At 39.5% G+C, this 20,464-nt stretch overlaps 1 long non-coding RNA gene across 1 annotated transcript; it reads left to right on the forward strand.

Moving 5' to 3' along the window:
• Positions 1 to 435: 435 nt before the first annotated feature.
• On the forward strand, positions 436 to 19,977 carry LOC120881106. Its single transcript, XR_005725216.1, has 4 exons — positions 436 to 447; positions 8,958 to 8,965; positions 10,503 to 10,510; positions 19,896 to 19,977. It is a non-coding gene; the product is annotated as an uncharacterized LOC120881106 (long non-coding RNA).
• Positions 19,978 to 20,464: the final 487 nt, after the last annotated feature.

Raw genomic sequence — 20,464 nt, forward strand, 5'->3', positions numbered from 1 at the left:
TCCCTGAAATGTCAGCCCCTTTAGGCCTGTGCCCTTTCCAGTGTGGCTATTCCAGCCTGGCTCTGTGTTGCAACCTTTTCCTCGCAAACTGTCCCCTTCACTGCCCTCTTTGCCAGCTTTTCCACCTGCTATTTGGATCTCCTATGTGCTGGAATCATCCAGATCAACAGGGCTGCCTATCATGGAAAAGGATTCTGTAGTTTCAAATCTGAGTTCATTGAAGTGTAACATATCAGTTATCATTATCAGTCATATATAAGTTTACTGCCATGGAACTGAAGCTGAATCCAACAGTTAAGAGCCTAAGGAGCAGAGACAAAGTGATTTTATATGGATTGGAAGAACGTCAGAACCTTCCCTCCATGAGACCTAATGCCTGTGAAATAATTTTTCCTTCTCATGGGAAGCAGATGGGAGACTATAGAGTGTGACCGTAACCTGCTGTGTGTAAGTGAGATGACCCTCGCTTTTGTGCCCTTCCCAGAGGTGGGCTATGTGATCATCACAAGGAAACATGGAAGGGCTACTCATCTGTTAAAAACCTTTTCAGTTAGCAATCATGGTTGTTTGCCTTACAAGTGTTTCTTTCGGTAGCCCACGTAAAGTAAAGGGAAATTATAACTAGATATGCAGTTGAAATTGTAACTTCTTGCCAGAGTGAAACGACGGGAACATGATTCTCTTCCTACTTCTCCCTCCATCCTCTGCCCTGCCTTGAAAAGACTGTAGACACATCAATGGAAGCTTCACTGTCAAGGTCAAGGAAAATCATCCAAGAGACTCATTGCCAAGGGTGTTTCACCATCTCTCAAACCCAGAAAAGCCTACTTGGTTGTGGAATCTCACCTCCAGGCAGCGTGTAGGAATCATGCAGGCAGTACTACAAGGCTCCACATTTGATGAGAAATAGAGACTAAAATCTTTTGACAAGTTTTGTCTCATATAATTTCTTTCTTATGGGGATCAAAACAACCAACACATTGTCTTACGAGAGAAGAGAACTATTCCTAATGTTGGAAAGCCGTAGGACATCTCAACATTTTCTTATGTACTTTTGATTTGCCTTTTAATTTTAGCTATGGTATATTTGGACATGGAAATGCTTTAATTTTTCCTTGGTCACATCACTTTTCTCCTTTGAACTTTTGCTTTTATGTCTAGCAAATCTGTGACGCTTCTAATATTACAGTTTAGAGGTCTTAGGAGAGCCAGGGACTTTAGCATAGTGCATCCTTCATTCTGCCTCTGAAAGTACTTGTCACCTGTACCTGTTAGAGTTGCTTGTTGCAAACAAGAGAAACCAACTTTGGTTAACTTAAGAATAAAAAGAATTCATTGTGAAGATGTCTAATAATGGGAAGGATTGAAAACCAGGCTCAGAAGAAAATGGGCATGCATGCTGATAGGGTGGTGAGTCTCTGGGGGAGGAGAACCAGACATAAGTGGAGTATAACCTTAAAAAACGTTAGGACTTTCCTCAAAACAACAACCCCTACCCCACCTGAACCGTGGAGAATTTCTCAGGTTGGCTGCACTCTTCCATGACTGCCTCTAGGGGGAGTGTCAACCATGGAACTGGCCGGACCTGGACACACGTTCTCTTTTCATTGGGCAAGGGGGACGGAGACTGCTTCTTCTTTGGCTTCTTTTCTTTTTTCTTCCCAAGGCCAAGGTATTGTTTGGACACTGGGGAGCCAGAAAAAGAAAGAAATCTAAACCTGAGCACCTGGCTTTCCTCCAGAATCCCCACTTCCTTATCATTCTCTTCAGTGCTACAAACTACAGACCTGGGAAGGGGTGAGGTGAAGTCGGTGTTCATTTGTCCTTGCTAACCCTTCAAAATGTCTCTCCTCTCTCACTGGACCTCCTTTGGGGCTTATGCTGTCAGCTAGAATACCCTTTACACCATTCTGGTTGGGATTATGTACTTACCACCCCCCCCCCCGCCGCCATTTGTTAAAAATACATGGTACCCCATTCTGCTAACTGCTCCTACTTCTGCCTGTGTCCTGAAAAGTGAACATCAGTGGAGTTATGCACAAATCATCTAACACCGTGACTTTACAATTAAGGTTGATCTTTAGGCTGAATTTATAGTACAAATTGATCTCCATTTGGATCCTATAGCTAAGTCTACTTTAACATATTAAACAGAATTTATAATCTCTTTCCAAATCTGCCTCTATTCCTCAGTTCTCTTAGTGGATAGCATCACTATCTTCCAAGTTTCTCAAACCAGAAATCACTGAGTCATTCTGTACCCTCTCCCTTGCTGAGTACTCCGTATACCACTTCGTTTGATGTAGATAACCACTTCCTTAAACTCTTGAGTCCATTTCCTGTTTTTGTTTGTTTTACTATTGCCTTAGTATGAGTTTAGATGTCCTTTCATGCGGAAAGCTGAAATATCTTTCTAACGGATTTCTATTTTTAAAATGCTTTCTGTTCAGTCTATTCCCACATGCCAAAGTAATCTTCCTAAAACAAATCTGATCATCTTATTCTTCCACTGAAATCCTTTTGTGGCCCTCTCAGCTCTCAGAATAAAAATCAAGTTCATTGCTTTAAGATAAAAGTCTGTTCTTGATATGACCTTTGACTATTTCTGTAAATCAACTATTGTATCTCCTGTAACATGTTATTTTGTTTCAGACAAACAGAGTTCTCCTGATTGGTCTTTTAATCTCTCTACTTCTTTCCTATGTCCATTCCTGTTAATATTTTAAAACTCAGTTTGGCTTTCAAGTGATATATTTGTAGATAGGTAATATGTTGACATTTTTAGCATGGGCCTGTGATATAGCTCATGTCAGAGTCACTGTCTGGAACTTTTCTTCTGGAGGAGCAGGAGAGATCACATTTTGCCTTTAGGTAAGGTTGCTGCAAAGATGTGATCCTGGGGCTCTTGTCACTTGCAGGAGATTCACTGATGGAGAGAATGCAGCCAACATCCACAGAAAAGCGTAACTAAGAATGGGAGCATGAGAGTACTAGGGGAGTGAGAAAGCAGGTCTTGGTAACATTGGGCTATGGATCTAATGTGGGTAATGTGGATCTGTGATGATCCTTTGCAGTTTTTAGCTGATTCATCCACTCCCCCCTTTTCTTTCATTTAAACTAGGCTGATTTCAGTTTTATCACTTTAGATTGAAAGAGTCCATGTAGATACAAAAGAATAAAAGAATTAATTAACATTATTTATAAACTTAGTTTTTACAATTTTGGCTCTAGCTACACACAGAATAATTTTGATGATGGTTTTCAAGGGAAACCTACAGGTTTATGTGTGTGTGTATGCTGATTTTTATTTCTACATAAAGCAAGTTATTCTTAAAGGACAGTTCTAACTTTGCCTGAATTGGCACTGGAAGTAGACAGAGGGAAAAAGGTAAGATTTTTTTTTTTTTAAAGAAGGTTTATATGTAATCTTGTATCATTTAATCTAATGATTCTCAACTCCAGCTGTACATTAAAATCATTGGAGGGACGTTCAAAACTACAGATGCCTGGGACTCTCCCAGACAAATAAATTAGAATCTCTGGGGCTAGGACCCAAGCATTGGTATGTTTCAGAAGCATGTCAGGTTTCAGCTTTCAGCACAGGGTGAGAATGACTGATCTGACCTAATATTTTGCCTCTGTTCCTTGAGGAATTCAAGTTCTTTACACATGACTTTTTGTTGATCTCTTTCCCTCATTGTAATTTTCTGTGTAATGAACAAAACATGAGAAATCAAATCACTGGCTTTGTGCTGTCTTCTAGATTGGGGTTTCTGCAAAACTGGCCAGGGACATACGATTAGGCAGTGCTCACCTTTAATTTTGAATTTAATAATGTGGCTGTAAATGCAAATCTCTATAAATTAAGTTATTCTAAGTTGTCTTGTTTAGATTTATATTGTCTCAGACTTATTGAGATAAAAGTTATGTTTAAGCAAGTGACTCTGGAAGTAAGATGGTAACTTTCAATAGTAAAATTAATGCAAAAGAACCTATTAGAATGATATATTAAAATAAAAAAAGAACTTATGTTATTAGGAGTTTAATATGTAGGACAAACGTTCCTTATTAATCAGATATACATTTAGGTCTATTTCTTCTAAGAGCTCATCATTATTCTCATGCTAAAACCAGGTGCTGTTCAATAATAAAAATATATTTATTTTTGAGACTTCCCTTGTGGTTCAGTAGTTAAGAGTCTAATGCAGGGGATGCAGGTTTGATCCCTGATTGGGAAATTAAGATCCCACATGCGTCAGGACAACTAAGCCTGCATGCCACGAGGAAGAGCCTGCATGCTGCAACTAAGACCTGAGAATATATAAATACATAAAAAGTATGTTTAATTTTTGATGATGTGTCTGATTAAAGGTAGATATATTTTTCTTACTTTTAAGTTTATGACATCTGCCATAAACTTATTTTATTTACTTTAATTGCAGTTACATTTAAATAAAACCACAAAAAATAATAGATGGTAAGAGAACAATGTTAGAGAAATGTAGGGGTTAATCAAATTTGCTTAATTAATTAATCATAAAAGAATTTAGTAAGAAGACTTCTTGGTGTCTAGCATTGCTGGAAGTCCTGATCACTTGAAATCTGCAACTTAACTGGAGTGATAAGACAAAGCAGAAACAGTAAATAAACTTGCTGGGAGTATGTGGGTTGATGCATCTGAAGAGGGATAACAGTAAGTACTGCATCTTTGAAAGTAAGCTTTCTGAAAGATGCAGATTGTTTTGATTTTTCTCTGTATATTTAAATACCCTGTGGTGGGTTTTTATTTTTCAAAAAATTTATTTATTTTTTTTGGCCATGCTGCACAGCTTGTGGAATCTTAGTTTCTCAACCAAGGATTGAACCCAGACCCTAGCAGTGAAAGCTCTGAGCCCTAACCACTGGCCCTCCAGGGAATTCCCCCAGTTTCATACTTTTATCCGTGTTTCTCAGTGGTGCTAGTGGTAAAGAATCCACGTGCTGATGCAGGAGACTCAGGAGATGCAGGTTCAATCTTTGGGTTTGGAAGATCCCCCGGAGGAGGAAATGGCAATCCACTCTAGTATTCTTGCCTGGAGAACCCCACAATCAGAGAAGCCTGGCAGGCTACAGTCCATAGGATCACAAATAGTCAGACATGACTGAAGCGACTTAACATGTGTACTTTCAACCAGTTCCAAATCACAGGTAAGTTCCCTCGGTGGCCAACATTTTGTTTTCACAATCTATTCTTTACCTAGTATTTTAAAGAAAATTCTATGTTGGTTGGTGTGATGTGGGGTAGTTGTGAGCTTATAGATTCTCAAAGGTTTCCAAAATTTAAAACTCATATGTTGTAATTAAAAAAAAATTTAGACGATTTTGTTTATTCTGATTTCCTACCTGCAAAATGGGCTTCCCACATGACACAGTGGTAAAGAATCTTCCTCCCAATGCAGGAGATGTAAGAGGTGTGGTTTCAATCCCTGGGTTGAGCAACCCATTCCAGTATTCTTGCCTGGAAAATCCCATGGACAGAGGAGCCTGGTGGGCTACAGTCCATCGGGTCACAAAGAGTTGGACATGACTGAGCACGCATTATTGATCACCCTCAAAGTAGAAGGCAGTGTGACGTGTATAGAGATGTCTTGGCTCCTGGTGTGGAGGACTGGTTGTTAACTGGTTTCAGATCCAGAAAATCTTTTAACCTGTGGGCTTCCATGAACTTGTTGACAAGTGGACAGATAGTTTGGCCTTCTCTAGGAAGCTCCAGTTGCCCTTCCTAGTTTGTCTCACTCTCTGCTTGGTAGGATAACAACTTGAGTTGTGTAAATCATGAGGTATATTCCATGTAATGAATAATTTCCTGGAGAAGGAAATGGCAACCTACTCCAGTACTCTTGCCTGGAAAATTCCATGGACAGAGAAGCCTTGTAAACTACAGTCCACGGGGTTGCAAAGAGTCGGGCATGACTGAGCGACGTCACTTCACTTCACTTCAATGAATAATTTAACTTTCCCCATGTAGTACTTACCCCACAAAGATGGTACAGTCGCACATTAACAATTCTAGAGTTGAAGAAACAAGGATGAAATATGGTGAAAAATTGCAAATCTACACCCTAGGTTTTTAAAAAAATTGCTTGTGGGAGATACATCTTAAAAGGAAACATCATTTGGTCATCTGTCATGTGTCTTAGAAAAAAAGGATATGAAACAGTCGCTCTAGTACAAGGACAGAGCTATTTCTCCCTGGGCTCCTCCTTCCCTTTGGGGAGAGAAAGTTTTTTTTGTTTTTCTTTTATCTGGGTCTCAAAACCACTTTTTGGTGGCTGGTCAAAATTGCTTTCCTTTCAACCACTTGAATGCCGATTCGATTAGACCCTCTCTCCTCAGGACACCTAGCCCTTATTATAAAAAATCACCTATAATGTCCTCGATGTTTAACACCACTATCCAATTCTAACAACTTCTTACTTTAGTTTTTCTCCTGAAGTTCTCTAGCTCTCTGTACAAGTTTGCCTCTATGGCTTTTTACTTTAGCTACTCATCTGAGAATCAAATTCTGGTCCATTGTCTCAAATAAATATTAGTATATCTACCAACTAATTGCATTTCAAACCCTCTAGCCTCAGGTAGCTTGGGATTTCTTGAATCTCTTTTGATTTGGTAAAAGATTTTTTTCTTTTAAATGTTTCCACTGCAATTGTTTAATGATTCAATGTTCATAGAAACTCAGACTTCAGAGAAGCACATAGCCTCAACATAAATCTAATTAAGCTCATGTTACTCTAATGAAGTAGGGAGAATAAGTAAGCAGGGAGGCTGTAGTTTCCTCGGAAGCCCGTTTAAAAACAAAGTTTTAAAAATGTTAAACCGGTGCTAATCTGCTTGACTGCTTCAGGTTTCATTTGAGAAAGAATTGTGGCTGCTAATATTATCATTAAAATATGTGAATCTATTTCCATAATCAGAGCCCTGTGGGATGGCGCATAGATTTAATGTGGCTTTGGTGCTTGCGTGTTTTCCAGTGCATTGATTAATACTGTCCTCTCAAGTGGAACCCAATCAGGGGTAACCTGCCAGAGGACTGTTCTCTAAAAATTTCAGCTGAACTAATATCTGCAGAAACCTTAAGACTAAAGGAGAGTTGATGAATAGACCACAATTAAACTTGCCTTGTGAACTGAAGAATGGGGTAGAGGATAATGAACATGTTGAAAAGATTCCACATGTTTTATGCATGACCCATTTGTAATTAAAACAGATCCTGAAGGTAAGTTTGCATATACTAATATTAATGATTTCAGAAAAGCAGAATATGTTATTAAATATCTACAGGGCATATTTTCCAAGCAGGGAATGTGAAAATTTGGTTCATTTTGTTTCTTTAAGAGTTGTTTATCAGAAATTAGAAAAAAAAAATGAAATTAGAGATTGAGTGCACCAGCAAACCACACTTGTTAGGAAATTTGTTTGTATTGATTAACTATATGCTTATTGTATAAATCTGTCAGTTCACCCTCAATATATAGTTTTCTAAACAATGTTTTATGAATAACTTTAATTTCAATTACTCAACTAAACTTTAATGTTTGTCAAAATTCCTTGGGCTTCCAGAAGGAAACCCTTAACAGTTCAATAGTGACTGTACATAGCAACTCAAGGTTGCATGGCTGTTGTAGCCAGAGTCATTTAAGGATTTAATAATAAAAATTTATATCTGCAAACTATATCAACTCCATTGCAGTTTATAAAATATTATTACAAACTTTTTAATCATTTGATCCTTAAAGTAATCTTGTAAGGTAGAAATATTGTTACTATTTTACAAATGAGGAAAACAGAGGCAAATAATATATTCTGTACTTTCATTTTTAGGTTATGAATAAGTGCTAGTCACCAATAATCTATTAAAAGAGTTATTAAAGTTAACTACAATTTGGTCTTCATGGGCTTCCCTGCTGGCTTAGTTGGTAGAGAATCTGCCTGCCAATGCAGGAGACTCTAGAGACACAGGTTCAATCCCTGGGTCTGGAAGATCCCTTGAAAAAGGAAATGGCTACCCACTCCAGTTTTATTCTTGCCTGGAAAATCTCATGGACAGAGAAGCCTTGTGGGCTACAATCTGTGGGGTTGTAAGAGTTGGACACGACTTAGCAATTAAACCCCAACACAGAGGCCTTTCATTTAGCATATTAGTGTTAGTCACTCAGTTGAGTCTGACTCTTGGTGATCCCATGGGCTGTAGCCCACCAGGCTCCTCTGTCCATGGGGATTCTCCAGGTAAGAATACTGAAGAGGATTGCCATGCCCTTTTCCAGAGGATCTTCCTGACCCAGGGATTGAACCTGGGTCTCCTGCATTGTAGGCAGACCCTTTACCTTTTGAGCTACAGGGAAGACCTCATTTAGTACATTAGTTGGGCTACTATGTAGTGCTTGGCAAATTTATAAAACTTCTGTTGCACTTGTTCACATGTGGATAGTTGCAGTTGCCATGATATCAAGGAGAAACTGTCATCCCTCTATCACCCATGGATGATATCATCTTGAGTATGGGATGGTTTTTAGATGGCGCTCTTTTGCTTTGTAATTATAAATAAATTACTTTTAAGAGTGTGCTGAGTTGTTTGGTTAACCTTACAATATAAAGTGTTGTATCTGTGCAGCAAATGTATTCTTGGTCCTTACTTTTCATCTTAAGTAGACTTTAAAGTAAATTATTATCTTAAGGTAATGCAATATGTATAAGTTATATATATAAGTTTACCTTAAGATAAGTATATATAATGTGTATTAGTACATACACATATGTATTATATGTACATGACATAGCTTTATATCTATACATAGTTGTGTATGCCAACCACTGAGTTGTATGTGCCCCACTGAGTTGTGTATGCACAGATATAAACCAGCATACTTCTGTTAATATATTAAATGAAGCGGATATACCCTACAGTGAGAGTGGATGAGGTGGGTGGGTCTGGGCTTGCCAGGTGGCGCTAGTGGTAAAGAACCTGCTTGCCAATGCACAAGACGTAAGAGATGCAGATTTGACCCTGGGTTGGGAAGATTCCCTGGAGAAGGGCATGGCAAACCACTCCAGTATCCCTGCCTGGAGAATCCCACAGACAGAGGAGCCTGGTGGGCTACAATCCGTTGGGTGGCCAAGAGTCAGACAGGACTGAAGCGACTCAGTACACAGGCATGAATGGGTCTAGGGGTCTTTGACATTCCTCAAGTGGGCTGCACTGGAAAGTGAAAACTCCCTGTCTTCAGGAGGTGGACAGTGACAGGCACCTGCTTGCTTGACATGTGGTTACAGGGACTCAGGATGGGTACTTCCAATTTCCATAAAGACCATGTTGATGCCATTTGTTTGTAGAAGAGATCAGGATGGTTCGCTTCGAATCTGGGCTTTTACTTTGTGATTGTGAAGAAGTGAATCACAATTCTGTTGACTGGAGTTGCCATTAAGCTTTATATATAAAATACAGAAAGGTATTTTTCTATTTTTTCTTCTGAAGCTATGGTTTCTTACACATGCCTAAAACTCTACACTTAGAGGAGACCTTAGAGATTTGCCACTCTAACTTCCGTATTCTTTGAAAGGAAAAATGAGCCACAGAGGAGATGGAATAAGCGTGCAGGGACTGAGATGGAACCAGTGATCATAGTTCCTGCTGTTCAGCTTAGAGTGTCTTTTTCTTTTTTTATCTAAATTTTATTTATGTATATTTTTGTATAGGAAATACATATATATGATTAAAAATTCAAAAATTACAAAAAGGCTTATAATGAAACTCTCTCCCATTCCATATCTCCACCATCCAATTCTTCTCTTTGGAAGCCAACAGTGCTATCAGTTTCATAAATATATGCAAATGTCAATAAATACATATGTAGATATTCCCCTCCTCTGATATACATGATAAAATACTCTTCATACAATTTTGCACCTTGTGTGGTTTTTTTTTTAAGACTCACCATTTGAAAGCATTCCATATTGTTACAAAGAGACTCCTTATTAGTTTTTATAACTCCAGCATATTTCATTGACTGGATATATCACAATTTATTTAACTGGTCATCTACTGATGAACACATAGGTTGTTTCCAGTCTTTGGTATATCAAACAATGTTGCAGTAAGGTGTCTTGTGTGTAATTTTGTACAAATTTTGTACATGTTTGAATATGATTTGATAAATTCCTAGAAAAGGACTTTTCTTTGTTAAAGATATAGCACAGGCAACTATATTGACTATCTTGTAATAACCCTATAATGGAAAAGAATCTGAAAGAGAATATATATATGTATGTATATTATATGTGTGTGTATATATATATATATATATGTCTAATTCACTTTGTTGTACATCTGAAACTAACATAACATTTTAAATCAACTATACATCCATAACAAAAAATATAAGGGAAACTGCTCTAGGGACTCAAAAAAAGTAACAGAAAAAGAGTAGATTATCTGATACATATTGCAAAACTGCTCTTCACAGAAGTTGAATCAGTTTTCACTTCCACCAGCAGTATATGATATGCCTATTTCCCCATACACTTACCAACACAGAGTGTTAAACTTTTGGGTTGCTGCTAAGTCGCTTCAGTCGTGTCCAACTCTGTGCGACCCCATGGACTGCAGCCTACCAGGCTCCTCCGTCCATGGAATTCTCCAGGCAAGAGTACTGGAGTGGTTGCTATTGCCTTCTTCAAACTTTTGGGTTATTTCTTATCTAATAGTTGACAAAAGGTGGCTGAGTGTTGTTAAAATTTTTACTTCTCTTATTTTGAGGAAAGTTGTGTATTCATATTACTCCAGAGTCATTCTGTCTTTCCGTTTCTACAAACTGTTCATATGTTTTGACCATTTTCCTACTAGTTTATTGGTCTTTTCCCTATCAATTTTTTTGGGACGTTCTTTCCAAATTAGTGAACTTGATACACTGTGTTTTTTTCTCAGTTAATCCTATTATGTGCCAGTATTTGACTAGGATATGCTGCTTACATTTGAGAGAGATAGTAGAACCTTTGTTCTGAATGTTTATATATACAGAGGTTAAGCATCTTTTTTCCTTGGCTGCATGATAAGAATTGAAGGGTCACTGAAAGGAAATCTGTATAACAGTATGGTATATTTAGAAGCTCTAAATATATTGAAACTGCTGTGAGTCCCCATCAGGAGAAGCCTTCAGTTGTGCTACAATAAACGGAGGGAGACAAATGAAAGCTGAAACGTTTGTAGCTACCTGGAAAAATAAACTCTATCTTCTAGGAAACTGCTACTTTCTTAAAGGCCCTCATTTGCCTTTAGTTTTGGGAATTCATATTAATTAAAAATTATGATTTAGTTTGGTCTTTGCTCTGTGTTTCATCCTTATTTATGTGAATCAGTAAGCTCAGTTAAACACTTAACACCAGGCACTCTTCATCTGTTAGTAAAGTAGGCATTATTCTCCCCACTTGAGCAGCAAGGAAACCTAAACCACGGAGAGGTTATGCAAAATAAAAACTGAAAAAGGTGTCATTCTGTAATATATAGATCTGAGTTAGATCTAAACGATTCTTTATTTGAAAAAAGCTAGATAATCCTAATGTTCAGCTTTTAAATTCACTCTTCAAACCCTCTGTGGTTGTGGATTTCAGTGGTAACTCATAGAATGAGAGCAACACAATTTTGTGATGATACCTCAGAAACTGAAAATGGTGAAAGTATATATAAGAAAGAAATTAAATTTGGTATTACAGTGTTATTTAAAATATACTACATTGAGACAAAAGATCAATTATCATCATTGTTTAAGAGGCATAGATGGAAAAATTATTGAAACTGTTTTCTGCAAATGCCATAAGATATGAATGGGCTTCCCAGGTGACCCTGTGGTAAAGAATACACCTGCCAATGCAGGAGACACAAGAGATGCAGTTTTGATCCTTGGGTCAGGAAGATCCCCTGAAGGAGGAAATGGAAACCCATTCCCCTACTCTTGCCTGGGAAATCCCATGGACAGAGGATCCTGGTGGGCTACAGTCCATGGGGTCGTAAAGAGTCAGACATGACTGAGCATGTATGTAGATACTATGCATCCTAATCTCCTGTAGTGAATTATCTAATATACTCTTGATAGTACCCTGTGAAAAATCAAACTAATATTTATACCATTTATAGGTATTGACTTACTAGTGTATTGATAGTCCATTGTATTTAGCAGTTTCTAGAATAAACTCTTCTGTTATGTCGACTACTTATAGTACTATACTTTCATAATAAAATATCAAAGTATGATATTGCACATTTGATGATGAGAACTGAGATATATGTTGGTACCTGGTATCAATAGTGTTAACACTCAGTAGTATAAAAAAATTCATTACTCATATTAGTACATTACCAGTCTGGACTCTGTTGGATTATTGGGGTTTTACTGAAACTTGCCTGTGAGTGGGTGTCTATGAAGGGGCAGAACCCAGATGGAGGGTCAGCCATTCTGGCAGTCAAGGTTATTTTGCTATTTTGTATCATTTTCCTGTTCTAATATGGCTCCTTAGACAGGTTATTGAATGACTGTGAAGATGAATAAAAGACATGAAAGGAAGAATGCTGTCTCGGGAGAACAAAGTATACTACTGTAACATATCACATAATAATTTTTTATAGTGGTCAGTAAAGTAGATAATAATTTTTCTAGTTATCAGAATGTGCTTCTTAGGTAGCCAAGAACCCAATTGTCTTTTATTCTTTTAAAGTGGTATTTTGAGAGTACTTCCTTTACTTCCTTTAAATTAGTTTATTGCACTGTTGGTAAAATAACAAATTTTGTTCTTCCTCATTGAAAGCTTGAGTCATGATCGTGTTTTCTCTTCCAGCGAGATTATTACAGGACCAAGGCCAGATGAATGTCAGGAAAAACAGGACTTCAATAAATAGAATTTCTAGAATCTTGTTACAAGGAGTAACCAGAGACACAGGGTGGATGGTCGGGAAGAGGAGTGAGCTGAGAAGATGGATGAGTGGGATGAGCATAACGCCTTCTTTCAGCTTTCTTCTCCTGGGCCCTGGGAAAAATTTGTTCATCACTTCTCTTTTCTGGTCACTGACTCTTGAAACTCAGAAGGGCAGAGAGAGAGCTTTGATGAGCCACTTTGATAAAGCACTTTACCAAAGGTGTGCCTGTGTATCAGCCTGGGAGCAGAGTCTGAGATAAGACTTTGGGTGTGGATGAGGGAAGGAGGGAAAGCTGATCCATCACTTGGCTGTTTACCACAGTGACAGCTTGACAGCTAAAGACAAATCCTACTGGACTCTCCGAGGAGCCATGTACACTGCACCTGTGAATTGTCTACCTGAGTGGCAGAGGAGGATAGTGCTTACTCATGGGCTCCCATCCTCCGTGGCTCCAGGGTTGCTCCATGGCTGGTAGTTCCTTCAAGCTTTCGGAGGGTACATCTGTGAGTGTCTTAGTGTCATAAAGGCCCTGGGGCAGGAAGGGGGAGATGCCTGGTCCAGCAGACAGGAGGACCAGCGGGACTGGTTCCATGGACAACATGTGCTACTGTACAGGGCGCTGGGCTTGGTTTAGTTCACTCATGTCATGTCTTGAAAAGCTTAATTGTTGAAAAAGGAGGCTTTCCTTTTCATTTTGCTGTCAGCTTTAAGCCCACCTATCCATACACAGAAGGTGAAAAAATGTGTTCTTTAAGTGAATCTTACAGTAGACACATTTGTAAAATAAATAAATTCCTCTAATTTATAATTTTGTAGTGTTTTTTTTTTTCAGTGCCCTCATTAATGGGTCTGAAATTGTTCAACAATAAATGTGAAGGGTGGAGTGTTTGATAGAAAGAAATCCTAAAGTAACTTTTATTTTGAGTAATAAGAAAAGAGACCTTGAGGTAGCACTTAGCCCAGAAGTTGTTTAGTTCTCACCAGTGGTGGAAGGAGTAGTGGTCCTTGAGATCACCTGCATGAAGGGTGAATTTAAAACAGGCCATGTTGTTATGGGCAGTAGAATAAAGGCTGTAACAACTGAAAAGTTTATGAATCTGAGCTTTGGGAAATTTCTTGCAGAGAAAATTAATCAGCTTTGGTGAAAGGACTGACCAAAGAAGGGGGGACAGTAAAAGAGGATTAACCAATTAGATGCATTGAACAATGAAAGAAAAAAGGATCTGTCCAGAACCAGAACAGGCATTGTTCCCGCAGCTGCCCCCGGCTAGCACCTTTACCAGTGCCCAGGAGAGAGGTGCTCGGGGGAACACCAGAATGACTGTTACGTTGGTGTGGGGTCTGTGTAAGCTAGGCTTATGTCTCTCCATATTCCTGTATTCTTTATAATACATTCCATTAGGTACGTCCAGTCAACATTGCTTGCTGTGCTGTGCTCATTCACGTCCAACTCTTTGGGATCCCATGGACTATAGCCCACCAGGCTCCTCTCTGTCCATGGGATCTCCCAGGCAGGAATACTGGAGTGGGTTGTCATTTCCTTCTCCAGGGAATCTTCCTGAGCCAGGGATCGAACCTGCATCTCTTGCATCGGCAGGTGGATTCTTTACCACTACACCACCTGGGAAGCCTCAACGTTGCTTAAACTTGTATTTTTAGGATGCTGAACCAACTAACTGATCAATTAGCCAACAAACAAACAAACAAACAAAAACCCCTACGCCTTCTGAGATTATTCGGGACAGAGACCTGAATCGGATCAACAACTCTGGATGATATTTGTGTTTAGCCATGTGGGCTTCCCTAGTGGCTCAGTGGTTAAGTATCTACCTGTGATGCCGGAGCCATGGGTTTGATCCCTGGGTCAGGAAGATCTCCTGGGGAAGGAAATGACAACCCACTCCAGTATTCTTGCCTGGAAAATCTCACAGACAGAGTAGGCTGGTGGGCCACATTCCATGGAGTCACAAAGAGTCAGACATAACTTAGTGGCTAAATCACTGAATCATGTGGGTGAAACAGGTATGCAGCACTGCCTGGCCGCCCCCCTCTCCACCCTCCACCCCCACCCCTTCACAGAAGCCTCTAGTTAGGCTTGTTTCTATCTCCATGTAGTTTTGCTTGGATCAGCAATGTGAGTGTTTCTATAACAAGTACAGTACAAGTGACTAGAGTGCAAAGCTCTTCAACTGCTGATGGGACTCTATTTCAGGCAGTACACCTTCTGTTTAAAATCTTCTCTGGACAAGTTCCACTTGATCGCCCAGTAGGAAAAGAGTGGCAGGCTTATCAGAAGCAATCATCCCCTTGAAAAGGATAAGAAAAGATGAGCCTGGGTGTGATTACTCCAGCTCGAAACCCATCTCTCTGCAGTAAGCTTATTTCCTTTTTGGTCCCTTGTGTTATCCTCCCACACAGATATCTAACAAGGCATGGAAATGAGGCCCTTTTTTGATAGGGAGGGTGTTTAAGAAAGTAGCTGGATGCTCTCTTTCCTTCCTGGTAATTTTGTTGTTATTTAGTTGCTCAGTTGTGTCCAACTCTTTTGCGACCCCATGGATTGTAGCCTGCCAGGCTCCTCTGTCCATGGGATTTCCTAGGTAAGAATACTGGAGTGGGTTGCCATTTCCTCCTCTGGGGAATCTTCCTGACCCAGGGATTGAACCTGCATCTCCTGCTTGGCAGGTGGATTCTTTACTGCTGAAACACCTGGGAAACCCTCCTGGTAATTTACCAGCAATGAAAAACGCCAGCAGTGGCTCTGGAGCTTCCTATTCTAAACAACGAGATCTTTCTGGTCACAAACTATCCAGAAGTCATAGCTGACTCTTTCTTCCCTTCTTGGAAAATGATTTGTGGTAGTGAAGATGCTTCTGACAGAAGGAATGCCCTGAGGTATGTGGCATGTGTAGTGAGAAGCGGGACAGTTACCTTTATGTGATGGTTATTGTTACATATAAACCTCAACCTCTAAAGATGGGTATTGGATAACCCTGTATGCAAGACAGCAAAAGAGACACAGATGTATAGAACAGACTTTTGGACTCTGTGGGAGAGGGAGAGGGTGGGATGGTTTGGGAGAATGGCATTGAAACATGTATAATATCATATAAGAAACGAATCGCCAGTCTAGGTTCAATGCAGGATACAGGATGCTTGGGGCTGGTGCACTGGGATGACCCAGAGAGATGGTATGGGGAGGGAGGTGGGAGGGGGGTTCAGGATTGGGAATGCGTGCACCTGTGGCGGATTCATGTTGATGTATGGCAAAACCAATACAGTATTGTAAAGTAAAATAAAGTAAAAAAAAAAAAACAACAACAACAACTGTAAATGCAGGTTCAAAAAAAAAAAGATGGACATTGACTGGTTTTGCTTCCTTTTCATATTTTTCTGCTCCACACTGTTACTGCTTTCTATTTTAAGATCAAAACAAGCAAGAAAGACTTGGAGGCAGTAACTTAGATAAAAACCTAAAGGGTTTATTTCATACCATATATGAGAGAGATTTGCTAATAGGTAAAATAGCTATATTTCAGTTCACATTTGCTTTAACTGCATAAAAGATACAAGGTTCCTGTCCTTTTGTGTTTCATGTGTGTGTAATTAAAATTTTCTTTAATATTTCCTTTGAACATTTGTATATATTAATGATATCATAGAAATATATGTGTGTATTTACATATTAAGCCCTGATGGAGCTAGGAAAAAGTTAATGTGAGAAATTGTGTCTTTTAATTTACTGTGTTTAATATATCCTAACCCTAGTCTGTTGCCACCTGTTTTTCTTCTTGAAAAAACCAGAAAACAGAAATGACATAATATGCTACTTGATGGCTAAAGAGGAAATGATTAGTATATGGCTTTGAACTGTTTCTCACATTAAAAGTAATTCAGTATTTGGCTTTGTAGCACTGAAAGTTGGTAACTGTTTCTCCCTCCCTAACCAGCTGGCATGGAGACTTAGACCCTTCAGTATTTTCCACATAAAGTCTGAACTGGACATTTACTGTTTTATGTGTCAAAACCCCTGCCCTGTTTTTTGGACCAGTGCTTCCACTGTCACACAATGGAAGCTGCCGTCTTTTTGGCCACAGTGATAGCCTAGGGGTGGACGTCGGATCCAAGCTGGGCCATTGATAAAGTTGCCTCTGGCCTCAGTGAGGTGGTGCACTTGTGGGATGTGGGGCCTGGAGTGGCTGAGGCTCATATTCCCTGCTCCTGGCAAGGAGAAGAGATGAGGCTGATACCTATAGACAGCCAAGATGAGAGATGGAGAAAGTCAACACACTCCAGTCTCTGGGTCCAGCCCTGTACCTTCCTCCTACCCTTGTCTTTCCTAGACTAGTTAGTGTTAGGATTTTTTTTTCCCCTTGCAATCTGAAGAGTCTGTAAAGGAAGAAAATTCAGGCATATGCAGAATTTTCTGGATTTTGATAGGCTTGGTTTTTTTTTGTTTTTGAGGGGAGTTATTCCACTCAACATTTCCCTTAAATCATCTCCCTCCAGCCTCTTCTTGCCCCAGTTTCTTCTTCCCTTGAGCCCAGTGTCTTTCTCTAGACTCTTCTCCCCATCAGCATTGGGTTAACTTAGGTTTTCCTCTTTTCTACTCACTCAGGCAGAACATTTCTCTCTCTCTCTTTTTAATGCTGACTACTATCTCTCTTTTCATTCTGTCCCTGGGATTCTCCAGGCAAGAATACTGGAGTGGGTTGCCATTTCCTTCTCCAGTGGATCATGTTTTGTCAGAACTCTTCTTTATGACCCATCCATCTTGGGTGGCCCTGCATGGCATGGTTCATAGCTTCACTGAGTTATGTAAGCCCTTTCACAATGACAAGGCTGTGGTCCAAGAAGGGAGAGTAAGGGAGTACAGAGGAGTCTGATGGGCCATAGTCCATGGGGTCGCAAAGTGTTGGACATGACTTAGGGACTGAACAACAGTAACAACAACATTTTCTCTCTTCCTCAAGAAACCAGAGCCTAGCCAATTTGTTTCTGTTGCAAAAGCGCATCACAGCTTCTTCTTAATAAAAGTGGTGCTCTCCCTACAAAATAATTTTTGTATTGACTGCTAAGAGAATACAGTTTCCTACGTGTTAGAACACATGCAATGTATTTAGATTGTTCTCCTCATTAACAAAGAGCTTCCCTGGTAGTTCAGAGGTAAAGAATCTGCCTGCCAATGTAGGAGAACAGGAACAGGAACAGGAACGTCGCTCAGTCGTGTCCGACTCTCTGTGACCCCATGGATTGTAGCCCACCAGGCTCCTCTGTCCATGGGATTCAGTACTGGAGTGGATTGCCATTTCCTTCTCCAGCGGATCTTCCTGACCCAGGGATCGAACCCGGGTCTCCCGCATTGTAGATAGACGCTTTACCGTCTGAGCCGCTGAGAGGTGGGTTTGATCTCTGGGTCAGGAAGATTCCCTGAAGAAGGCAGTGCCAACCCACTCCAGGATTTTTGCCTGATAAATCCCATGGACAGAGGAGTCTGGCAAGCTACAGTCTATGGGGTCTCAAAAGAGTTAGATATGACTTAGCAACTAAATGACACCAACAGCCTCATTAACTGAACTCCCTATGGTCATTTTCAAGGCCCGGTATCAGCACATTTTATTTAAATAGCTAATGTATATCTATTACTTTTCTTTTTCCACCCAAAATTCCATGCAAACTTTAGATACACCTCTTCTATCATTTACTTTCCAAGTTGACTAATATAATCTAAATATTCAGTTTTTTTTCCATTGAAGACCTTTGAAATTCTACCATCTCCTCATGTTTTATGATTTGAGTAATGAAATATTTGAAATGGCTTGTTCATTAACTCAAACTAAGTGAATATACTATATATAACAACCCCTCCCTCACTCTCACTTTTCTCTGCTTACCCCAACTGTTCTTGGCAACCACTTTGCCCAAAGCAAGCTACAAAGCCAGCCCAGACTGAGAGAGAGGAGTAGAGACTATATCTCTTATTAGGAGAAGCTGTAGGTAATTTACAACCATATTTTAATCCAACACAATCAAAGTAACTGAGGAAATATCAATGACTCATTTGCTGAAAGCAAAAAGAAGCCTTCTTAAACACCATCCTAACATCTTCAGATGTTCTTATTAATCTTTCCAAGAGGGAATTATGCTCCAGGCTGGAGCTATTTTAATCATCTTCTTCCAGAATTCCCCCTCTCATCTCAGTAACACTGGAAATAACTTTATAAAGTTGTTCTTTCTTCCCTTCACATCTCCTACCCTCTCAGACACACCCCTATTTTACATCAAAGTGATGGCTAAGAATGTTCTGGGCCAAAGTATTGGAGCTTCAGCTTCAGCACCAGTCCTTCCAGTGAATATTCAGGATTGATTTCCCTTAAGATTGACTGGTTTGATCTCCTTGCTGTCTAAGAGACTGTACCTCGTGTTATTGAAATTTCCTCAAATTTGTCTCCTTTCTTCCCTTGTCTCCTGCTATAGTTTATTCTCCAGGAGTGATCTTTTATTTTTATTTTTTTATTTTTTGGTTTGAATCTTTTTACTTTACAACTGCTGCTTCTTGCAGCTGCTTTACTTTATATCTTTTGCACAACAATCTACAGGGCAAGTTGCCAAACACCATAATTCAGCGACTAGACAGTGCACAGGTGCGGGGCAAGATAACCTTTACCTTATTTACTGCAGCTAAGACTTTGTTTTGGGAAACTTCCTTATCAACTTAGAATCCGTTTTGTCCCTGGGTCTGTTCCTTTTGAGGAATCAGAGAAACATCCTTGTGTGCAAGAAATGTTCTTTTCCCACGGGAACAAACAGAGGATTCTTGACATCTCATTTGCAAGAATGTTCAGCCCTGGTTGAGAGTCTCGTTTGCAAGCACTTCTCAACCTTCCTTATACTTTGTTCCCTACATCCCCCCCTTTCTTTTCTTGCAGGTGCTGAATAAGCACTCAAATAGGCAAAGCTTCTTCTTTCAATTGTTTCCCTTTTCGCCAGTGCCGGTAGACTATAAAAGCAATAAAACATAAAGCAACAATTAACAAAAGTATTCACAAAGGATGTTGTTAACAATGTAGATACATGCCCTAAAGGATTGAGGTTATCTAATCCTTCTTGATGACTCTTCAGTATATCAGAACCAGTAATATCAGGCAGCATCTTACTAAAAGTTGACAATATAGTTTGTTCCAATTCCATAATTTAGCAGTTAAATTCTGGTGTCCCACTAAAGACCTTTTCACTTTTTCCCAACTCTCACTGATATTAAAGGGAACAGGGGTTACACATAGGTGGGATGAGTTCCAATCACATTTTAACACATTTTTTGTAGCTAACACAGTCACTTGATCTCCTAACCAGGAAACAGTGTGTTGTAAATTCAATACATCAGTAGCCAATTGAGAGTCCAAATCATGCTGTTGTTGCTACAATAAATGAGCATCCTTATGCCACTCCCTGACAAAATCAGCAGTCTGTATGCCTTGATGCAAAACAAGACCTGCTACAGTTGCTGTTGCTGTTACTGAA

The sequence above is a fragment of the Oryx dammah genome, unplaced genomic scaffold (assembly GCF_014754425.2).
Source record: "Oryx dammah isolate SB20612 unplaced genomic scaffold, SCBI_Odam_1.1 HiC_scaffold_22, whole genome shotgun sequence".
Lineage (NCBI taxonomy): Eukaryota > Metazoa > Chordata > Mammalia > Artiodactyla > Bovidae > Oryx > Oryx dammah.